Source organism: Ostrea edulis, chromosome 10 (assembly GCF_947568905.1).
Source record: "Ostrea edulis chromosome 10, xbOstEdul1.1, whole genome shotgun sequence".
Taxonomy (NCBI): Eukaryota; Metazoa; Mollusca; class Bivalvia; order Ostreida; family Ostreidae; genus Ostrea; species Ostrea edulis.
Window position 1 is genome coordinate 21,391,456 of NC_079173.1, and position 9,549 is coordinate 21,401,004.

Sequence of the window (9,549 nt, forward strand, 5' to 3'; positions counted from 1 at the left end):
CTTTGCTTGGAAATTCAATATTAAGAGTTCATTAACTAGTGTAGGTTCTAAAGTTTGAATACATTGCTGTAATATTTGACACTTCCACCAGCTTGAACCTGGAATATATAGTGAGAACACAATAGCATGTCAATAAAGCACATCAGACTAGTCCTCTCTACAATTGGATCTAATCCAACGATTCACCCAGGGGATTGTAAATGTGCGTAAATACACCAGCTATCTTGACAAACGGACATTACCAATTCCCAATACAAGACTAAACGCTATCAAGATAAAAACATCCGTAGTTATGTATTGAAATTTTACGATTCCCAGTTGTTTTACACACTCAGTATAGGAAATGTTAGCGTTTAAGTTTGCAATAAAATCTCCCACTCTTGTCTAATATCGAGCAAACTCTTCGAATCTTCCAATGTATTTTTCGTTTTGTATGGAACGCTTGCTTATTTTCATTCACGTCTACACTTGACATCACACACGTATGTCCTTGATAATATTCACACCTATACACTTGATATTCTACCACGGTTATTACAAAGATCAAAGGAATGCCGCGGTCCTTATTCTGCGATATACCTTCATACGTAATTTTACTGATTATGAGAAAATTGATACACACCTCGCTTGCACTTCGTAGTTTGCTAATACAACAATAAAGTAAATAACTGATTATTAAATTTAGAAAATCATTAAAATTAATAAATGTATGATGCAAAACAAATTTCTAAATGCCTGAAAAATATTTTTCATTCAATAACAATCAATCGTCTGCATTCCGAGATCGATACACAGGCAAACATTTTGATGCACAGACAGTTTATTACCCTCCTCCACGCATGTGCAGTTTTCTTGGACTGTGTATTCAAAGCAGTTGATATAATCCGGCAATAATCGATATAGTCCGTCAATAATTGATATAATCCGTCAACATCAAACTAAATACTTTTCAAAATATATTTAGCATGCACCCATACAATCTCACCCTTTTCGACAGCAAATCCATGTAGGCCATGCCCGTTTCGGAAACTGCTATGACGTCACTGTGACCTATATTTTTGGTCAAATTTAAACAATACATGTATTTTATTATATGTTTAAAACATGAATATATAGACAACAGACCTTCTCCATACAGGAACATAGTGAAGGTCATACAGATGGAGAAATGTTTAATTTGACATGTTTTGTATAATTACAGATGAATAGTAACAATGAAACTGTTTGGTAACAGCAATATGATATAGATTAGTGATATGTTTCAAATTCTATAAGGATTTACAACTTTTAAAATGTACGATTGACAAGAGTGATTTAGGTATGAATGTCTTGAATTACTTTAAAACAAAGAAATATATAAACAGGTTGGTTTTGTGATATGAGAATGAAATTAATTAAAGGAATCTACTTGTAGACAATATAAATTCATGAACAATTCTGCAAAAATAAACATTTTGTTTATAACCTAATTCGCAGCTGTGTTGGCAAACGATTGGCTGTATATTTCTGAACTGAAGTAGATTTAGTATATACTGAATGACAAATGTTTCCCAGTCATTTATGAATTTGCTTTACAACATATATTGAATGATTTTTATTGTTATGATTATGAAACGGAATTATTTAGCAAAATACGAAGTGCAAGCGAAATGCGTATCAATTTTTTCATAATCAATTAATACGTAAGGAGGTATATCGTTGAATAATGGCCACAACATTCATTTGAACTTTGCAATAACCGTGCTAGAATATTCAATAACCAAATCATGTTTATCTCAAGTACTGCATACTCTAAGTGTCAGTTTTAAAAGGGCATAGACACGATTTCAGCTAAAGAATTTGAAATTTTGATATTCTATTTAAAAGAAATAATAAAATTTGAAAATTTTCAGCTCAAATCATGCCCATGTCCCTTTAACATATGACATCCTCTTATCATTATATAATAGGAAGGCTAGAAATTTAACGAAAGTTTCGAATTTCCTTATTTTGGCCCAAAATAAAAATACATTTTGCATTGTTTTAGAAAATATAAAGCACGAACTTGCCTACCTCTCGAGCTTACATATTTTATGCACCTGTATTAGCGGCAACTTTGATATGGAAATGATACATAGGCAAATGTATGTTCCATGTTTTCCAAAGTAACATTTTTGTAATATGTCAAAAAATGGCATGCCATTTCATCGTAAAAACCTAGATTTGCTAAAACTCTTTGACAATCCTGTGGGTTTACAAACTAAAGTTCTTGATGATCATGTTTGTGTATTTCCACCATGAAATAAAGTTTTTCTGGGTTTCATAGTTTCAAGTTTATTTTGAAATTCAAATAAAAAATAGTGACCATATGGTTCTCCTTTTCCCACCTTGTTCTTTCAAGAAATAACATTTGTGAGAAAAGTCAAATTTCTATTATCAAATCTTTAACTAGCTCTAATCAATACACATATCTAAGTATGAAGTAAATGTGGAGGACTGTATGGTGATTATTTTTTTTTTGAGTTCACGGGGATATGGAATAGACATATGAATTAAAATGATTACATGTATTGTTAATGAATAAAACGTTGTCAATATATCTTGTTGAGCTGAAGTCCACAGTAAGAGATATTTCTTCTCACGTAGAAGTTTTTGAATAAATTCTACTTCATAGGAATATAAAAACAGGTCAGCAAACAAAGGAGCACAATTCATGCCCATGGGGATTCCAACAAACTGTTAGAAGACCTGATCATCAAAGACCACGAAGATATTGTCAATGAGGAACTCCAGTATATTTCTTATTTCAACTTCAGAGTACTTATGTATGGAATCAGAGTGGTGTTTAACAAAGTAATTTTTGGATGACTGATTACTAGATACGAATTTTTAAATATTTCGATGTCAAAATTTAAAACTTAAATGTTTAATGGCGTAGCACACTGATAAGCTGAAATATATTTTTGATGTACACAGCATCATGAAGGGTGAAGATAACAAACGGTAATCAATCTCATAATTCCTATAAGCAATACTAATTAGAAAGTTGGGCAAACACGGATCCCTGGCTATACCAGAGGTGGGATAAAGTGCCTAGGAGGAGTAAGCATCCCCTGTCAACCGGTCACACCCGCCGTGAGCCCTATATCTTGATCAGGTAAACGGAGTTATCCGTAGTCAAGAACGGCATAACAATCGGCATGAAACACGTCAGACAGCAATAGTATGCATATCCGGGTTCCGTCTTACTAGCCTGTATACATAAATTGATAAATCCAAATCAGGTATATCACTCTCTTTTTTACTTTCTACCTCTGAAAACACATCAAATGAACCTTTATATAATACAATTTTGAATTGGTCTAACTTACTAAATAAACCACATATATATAAGTTTCCAAAAGAAATACGAGTACCTTTCAGTATTGCATTGCAGACTTGCTGAGGTCATAATTCATTGGAGATTCAGACAGTTTAGCAAAACATTTAGTTGTTTTGAAACAGTCGATACATGTTACGGTCTGTTGCGTCGGTCCAGAGTTAGCGTGGGTATCGCCGGACAAAAGGAGACACGATGAACTAAACAACGGAACATGTCTCAATTTACCGTTATTACCAGATTTTTTCAACAAACCTTGCAGAATGTGTTTTCCGAAACATTGCATTTTTAACTTCATTATATGCCATTGAAATCTGTGTGTATAACATTGGGTCAAATGCTGTCTGACGTTTTTCATACCGATTGTTAAGCCGTTCTTGGCACACTGATTTTGACTGCGGATAACTACGTTTACCTGATCAGAATATGGGGCTCACGGCGGGTGTGACCGGTCAACAGGGGATGCTTACTCCTCCTAGGCACATGATCCCACCTCTGGTGTGTCCAGGGGTCCGTGTTTGCCCAACTATCTATTTTGTATTGCTTGTAGGAGTTATGAGATTGATCATTGTTCGTTATCTTCACCTTGCATACATTTATATGTCATTCCATATTTCATATTTCATTCCAATATACAAGTAGTACGGTTTTACACTGCAGAAAAATAACAAAACCCAGCAGATTCTCACACATTATGTCTTTGGTGTGGCATGGGGTTTTGTGTTTGCCCCATACTTTTTATGGGATTTATGAGATTGATCACAGTTTGTTATCTTTTTCATCCCCAAGTCCCGTGAGTTGTGAGATATCCCCTAGTCCCAGTTAGTATTGAGATATCCCCTAGTCCCTGTGAGTTATGAGATATCCTCTAATCTCAGTTAGTTGTGAAATATCCCCTAGTTGTGAGATATCCTCTGGTCCCAGTGAAATATGCAATATCCCATAGTCTGAATGGTTTGCGTGATATTTCCGAGCCTTTGCAAGGGAATTGAAAACGCATAAAGATTTTGATAAAAACAAACATATTCAATCACAAAAGAATGCTGTTATTGTGTTGTCATTAGTTTTCATGTCCATTAATTTCCATGATTCTTTTTCTAGAGAGTTTATACACAAAGCCATGATCAGATTCACTAGTGATCAACATTTTGTTCAACCTTGAAAACAACGAAAATTGATGTTAAGCGAATAATTTTAAAAATAATGCATTCCTTTTCGTTAAGATGAACCACATTTCAACAACAATACAGCTCCCAGACATAGCAAAAGGGTAAATTCCTTATTTCAAAATACATGTAATGTTTTAAGATTTACAAAATGTTCATTAGATATATCATATTTACAATACTACAAGGTGATGATTGATAAATGTAATTAGGAAGACGCCATACATCCTCATATATACTGACATAGTAAAAGTAACGACAGAGATCATGTAATACATGAAGTTTACAAAATGTTCAATACAAATATCATATTTACAACACTACATCTTAAATTAATGATTCCTAAAAGTAATTAAGGAGGCGTAATACATCCTCATATATACCGCCATAGTAAACTTAATGAAAAACATGTAAAAAATGTCAAAGCATATATCATATCATTTATATCAGACAGTGTACACATCAATACTGAATTTTAACTATCTGACTGTTCTAAATACTTGATGTCAAAAGTATCGAAAACGTAATGGAAAAGGATAAGTATTGTGCACTGTCGCCTTGAAATCGTATACCGTGGATTCCACATCTTTACGCGAGTACTTAATTTCGCGAAATGACTCATATACGTCAAATCGCGAGAAAATAAATTCGCGAGTGCTCTGTTGATCAAGAGTCTTTACATGTATTTCAGTAATATAAAAATAAAAGCGAGTAATTCTAATTCACGGGTGACACTTATCGCGAAATTACACGATCATAAATTCCTCGCGGTTATTTAGGAATTTACAGTAATTTGAAAATGCGATTTAACAAAATAATTTTGTTATTGAAAATACGATTGTCCATAGAAAACAAAGATGAGTTGACGTCAATGCCGCTCCTTCGCTGGTGTAAACATCCATTTTGTTGACGCTTTTGATTAGAGTGATCTTAGAGTTCGACATTAGAGGAATCTCTTCGTGTTTACCCAGGTCGCCATCTGTTAAAAAAAGTGAAAGCTTAAATTATACAAATGTAAAACAAGTATATTGTGTAAGCATAGGTGAAACAGAAAATGTAGCAGAATTTATCATCAATTAGAATAGTGTTAGAGATTAACAGGAAGTACTGGGGAGGACCAGAAAGGGGGGTCTAAGTGGAAAGGAGAAGGGAGGAATGAGAAGAGAAGATGATAAACAGATAGAGAGAGGAGGATGGAGAGAAGGTGGCCATGAGGAAGGTGGAATGAGGTGTTTACTACAATGTGTAGACGTTACGGATTAAACTTTGTTATCAGGTGTACACATATACACACACACACTCACAGAAGATTTACTTGAATAAAACTTAACTATTTTACCATTACTTGAATAAAACTTAACTATTTTACCATTACTTGAATAAAACTTAACTATTTTACCATTACTTGAATAAAACTTAACTATTTTGCCATTACTTGAATAACACATAACTATTTTACCATTACTTGAATAAAACATAACTATTTTACCATTACTTGAATAAAACTTAACTATTTTGCCATTACTTGAATAACACATAACTATTTTACCATTACTTGAATAACACTTAACTATTTTACCATTACTTGAATAAAACATAACTATTTTGCCATTACTTGAATAAAACTTAACGATTTTACCATTACTTGAATAAAACTTAACTATTTTGCTAGATTTCTGTCTAATCCAACCCCTAAGAATGACTAGAACATTTAACCACATCACATTAAAAAAATAAATGTTTAAGTGTCTCAGGTACCATATGCACAATGCACAATGCTGACTATATGCATCAGTGATTTTAGGGGCCTCCGTGACCGAGTGGTTAGAGCATCGCGCTCAAAATCACACGGCCTCTCACCTCTGTCGGCGCGGGTTCGAATCCCGCTCGTGCCGGTAAGTGAGAAAGTTCTCCAGTTTACTTTCGGAAGGTCGGTGGTCTCTTCCCTTGTACATTGTATCTGGGTTCTCTCTTCCACCAATAGAAAACTGGGCACCACCATATAACTGAAAAATTGTTGAGTTTGGCGGAAAACATCAATCAATCAATCATCAGTGATTTTTGAAAAATACAAGTATTTACATGTAATATAATTCTAAGTACAATTCTGTACTGAAACCAATTTATATTATTGCTATATCTTTTGTTAAGGAGGTACGCTACACCTGAGAAATTTGATGTAGATGGAAAGTTGAGGATATGTACAATAATATTTTGAAATTGAAAATTTTCAAATTTACTTTATTTTGTCAAAATATACGGTTTTAGTAGAAGGTAATCTGGAAAAAAAAAAACCCGCTGGACTCGAACCTGCGACCCACAGTTCAGCAGTCGGTATTCTAACCTACTGAGCTACTCGGCTAGGTATTTAAATGGAAAAGGAAAAGTCCAATTAATATCAATATACATTTGTTTCCTATTAAAATAATCTTCAAGTGTAAAGTTATTAATCCAATTTTTCTCATAGCGATGTATGCTGTATCGGTAAACTTGTTTAAGTCCTTTACACCCTGTGAAAGGCAGTTGTACAGAAAACCATTTATCATCCTTTCATAAGTAATAAAAACACCCTGACTAGGAATCAAATCAGAAACTGTAGCAAACCCTTTCTTACAGACAGATCTATAAATATACATGTACTGTTGATCTGCTCTTATGAGAAGTCATACATTCAAAGTTAGTAAATTGATATTTAAACCAATGCTTTTCCAGAACCCATGGTCAAAGTCTCTTACACTTAAATCATTTCTTAGGAACCTAAGAAGGAATCAGATTACACTTAAATCATTTCTCAGGAACCTAAGAATATTTACATGCTTTTAAAACAATGCGATGGTCGATATTACATTCTACGTAATGCAAATAAATGGATATATTCATTGATAAAATGAATATTAAGGATAAAATGAAAATTCATTGCACTATTAAATAGGTTAATAACCCTCACTGGGATTCCGACTGTAAATGTCTAGAAAATATGCAACTTGGCAAGCAAATCGATCCTGATAAGAACGATTCAATCAACACAGGGGACACATAAACTCACATAAGCGTACGCTTAAGCCAATCGTATATCTAACAGTCCTGCAACTTTTCTCACTGGGATTGAGATATTAAAAGTTCGTAGTTGATATACATTGAGGGTTTTGGTTGTTCCTTGTCTTTTATTACTCATAGCTTCCACCATCCTTTAACTATTTAAAGAGCAGCCTCCAAGACCATAAACTGAGAATAGACTTAAGTCTAGATCTAAATTTCAAATCCAGCTAACTTTTGAAATAATTTTCATAAACAAATACAATTTTCAGTATCTGATTTTGTTTTATAAACCTGCAGTTTTTTAAACATCTGTGCTGGATAAATCTTCAGATATAAGTTATCAAACTGTTTACTTAGTTTATGGTCTTGGGACCAGTTGCCTCAAATGGACGAATTTGAACCTGAAACTCCCACTTTTAAAACTTATGTAAAATAAAAACTAAGAACAGAGTCACACATTAATCCATACTTAGGTTATGTTCTAGACTGTGGATAACAATATACAATTGTTGACATAGCAACAGGACCACATTCCAAATACCACCCACGATGATGTTGGCGTTTCAGTAATCCATTATTATCGTTTATTATATACGAGGTCTCCTTCCACAGTTATTGGGAGTTGCTCTACAAAGGCGGAAAGTGTACAAGTCTGATTAGGAACTGTCGTGCACAGCCAAATCATCATATAGCATTGATTGGATATTGTCGCAAACGGCCTATTTGAAATCATTATATACTGTACTGACTCGGTATCGCCAACCGCGGCTCAATCATGACAGTACATATGACTCATTGAATATCGTTGTACACTATCAAAACACCCCATATCATTGACTATTTTGATGATATAGCTTTCGTTGAATATCGGTATTCATAAATAAATCATTGCATTGATTGGATATCGCCGAGTAGACTATATCATGATATAACACTCATTGGATATCGTACATAAATAAATCATTGTATTGCATTGATTGAATATCACTGCACACGGCTAAATCATGTTAACACTCCTTGGATATTGTTCTATACACAACTAAATCATGATATTGTACGACTTGGGTATCGCCGCACACAGCCGTGGCCCATTGGATATAATCTGCCACAGTTAATTTATTTTTAAAAAAAACGCTGACTGTTTATCATCGGGCACGGCAATACCATTATATGTCATCACACTTCCGGGAATTACGTCACAAATAAAGTCCGGAGTGATTACGAAGTGCAAGACAGTAAGATAATTAGCAAATAAATACAACATCAGATTCAGGGACGACAGGCAGAAAGCTTTAGGAACGTAGATAAAGTTCAAAGATAATCGAAATTAGAAATTTCTTGGGGTACTGGGGAATTTATACGATTGGTGAAGAAAATCAGAGGAGTGCGGCTAAAACGTCTATTGGTGGTAAGGAATTATCCAGTGCGAGTCCGATTTTCCCCCTCCAAATTGCATGCTACCTCTTGGTGAACAATCGTTTCCAGATACACTTCAGTATAAGAAAGTGACACTGAATGATGTTCTCCAAGGACTGCCCAATTTTCCGGACCCAGGACCGGAGAACCCGCGTCTTAACCAGTATTGTTTAGTCGGTAACCCGTTCATCATGGGATATTCGCTGCCTGGATGACACTTATGAAGTTGTTAGCTTGCTAATAATCGGTCTCCTTAAAAATGGAGACAGAAAGTCTGCGAAAAATCCCATAACAATTGTCATTGTTTGTAAGGAACAAAACGAATTACCCCCCCCCCCCCCCCTTCTCTCTCTATAACAAATATATTGATTCGCTTTGACCGTCTTCTTACGAAACAATATATAGTAGATATGAAAAAAAAATAATAGAGACAGGTCAAGTTCACCTGTAAATTAAGCAAAAATAAAAATACTAGAATATATAGAATGTTCTCATTTAACTTAATACATATACAGTATAATCTGTCTAAACCGGCTATGTGTGGTTCCAAAGAAATTGGCCGGTTTGCAC